We start from the raw sequence: 2,169 nt of genomic DNA, 5'->3' as shown, positions 1-2,169 counted from the left end.
GATGTATTTATGTCATGATTAACAATAAGGAGAAGAGGACGTGCATGTCAGACACAATGGAAAAGTATATACACCTGAGTGGTGTTCTGTTTAGTCTATAAAATAGTTGGGGTGACTGTGCTTGAAAAAGTTGAAATGACAAGAAAAATGGGGGGGGAAATGAAAACTACAATTACAAAGTAAGAAGGAAAACTATGACAAATTAAGCAAGATTTCAGTGTTGAAAACTATTTGGTTTTGGTGTAAAGTGCTTTAACATGAATGGACATATACATTTTTTTTTTTTTTTTTTTGGGTTGGTGGACATCAAGAGAACGAGGTATTTTAATTTAAATACCTGTTGTATGAAATCAGAAGGGAGAAAAAGAAATAAATGTATCTTAAGTTTTGTCTGATAGAGGAGATATGTTGTGTGTTTTTTGGCAATTCTGTTTATTTTTGGATTTTAACAATATTATGCCTGTTACTAAATGGTTTGTGCCTTCGTAGATGCACTGCGATCTGTAAGTTGTAATGCACATTTTTAAGTAAGAGATGTAACATTGTTCAAATTGCTCTTATTTTCTTACATTTTTTTAAGGGTAGTTTGTAGATGTAAACATTTTTATGATGTAATTTAATTTTTTTCAATCTACAATATGGAGGAAAGTTTGGACTTGACATTATTTGTAAGTTATATAGGTTATTATTTTACTGGTCCCTCCTTGGTCTGCCCCTGAACTAAAATGACAGCTCTGATCTAATGTGATTGCGACAACAGTAAACTCCATTTCTTTCCTACGGACCTTGAACGCAGCATACTTTTCAAAGGAATAACACTGCCATCTTGAGGCTGTTCGGTAGTGATGGGAGGGTTGGCTTTTTTCAGAAAACAGGTGTAGTGACAAGGTACTTTTCCCCGCTAAGAATTGTATCCCGCGGCCAGGGGAGACAGGGGGAGGTGCGATACCGCATTATAATTCACCTAAATAAAAGGACAGTAATCACATTCGCATTGTTTGAGTCTTTGTTTTAGTGCTCTAGTTTTATCCACGAGGTTTTGCAGAATAAAACATGGTTCTTCAATCAAAGCAAGTGCTTTAAATTGTACGCGTTATTCAATGCGTTATTGACTAAACTACATTGAAATCATGCAGAGATCGGTCTAAAAGTTAGGTAACACACTTAGAATGTAGGGGATCGACGTCCGAATTCCACCGACTGGCCCTAATGTAGCGTTTTGAGTCACAGTAGTGTAAGAAAAAGTGCTATAAATCAGTCCCTCCAGGATTTCGCGGGATTTTTTTTTTAATTGTTGCGGCCTAAAATGCCTGATTTTACGCCAGCTTTTCCAAAAAAATTGCGGTGAAAGTTGCGATGATTTGAAGCTTCTCACAGGAACATGGGCGTTTGCAAATTACCTAGAACAGTCTTTGTTTTTTTTTCTTCAGTTTTTAGCCTTAAAAAGCACCAGGAAGCAATGATTTTAAACAAAACGGGCTTTTTTTCATTCACTCATTTATTTGTTTTGAGCAGCCAATGAGAGCAGAGTGTCACAGAACACCAGCCAATCAGAGCGGAGCATCACAGAACGTCAGCCAATGAGAACGCAGCGTCACAGAACATCAACCAATCAGAGCGGAGCGTCACAGAACGTCAGCCAATAAGAGTGTAGTGTCACAGAATGTCAGCCAATGAGAGCGCAGCGTCACGGAACGCCAGCCAATGACAGCTCAGCGTCACAGAACGCCAGCCAATCAGAGCGTAGCATCACAGAACGTCAGCCAATGAGAGCGCAGCATCACAGAACGCCAGCCAATGAGAGCACAGCGTCACAGAACATCAACCAATCAGAGCGGAGCGTCACAGAACGCCGGCCAGTGAGAGCGCAGCGTCACGGAACGCCAGCCAATAAGAGCGCAGCGTCACGGAACACCAGCCAATGAGAGCGCAGCGTCACAGAACATCAACCAATCAGAGCGGAGCGTCACAGAACGCCAGCCAATAAGAGTGTAGCGTCACAGAACACCAGCCAATAAGAGCACAGCATCACAGAACATCAACCAATGAGAGCACAGCGTCACAGAACATCAACCAATCAGAGCGCAGCGTCACAGAACATCAACCAATCAGAGCGGAGCGTCACAGAACACCAGCCAATGAGAGCGCAGCGTCACAGAACATCAGCTA

This window comes from Sphaeramia orbicularis, chromosome 6 (assembly GCF_902148855.1).
Source record: "Sphaeramia orbicularis chromosome 6, fSphaOr1.1, whole genome shotgun sequence".
Classification (NCBI taxonomy): Eukaryota; Metazoa; Chordata; class Actinopteri; order Kurtiformes; family Apogonidae; genus Sphaeramia; species Sphaeramia orbicularis.
This window is presented reverse-complemented; position numbering follows the sequence as displayed.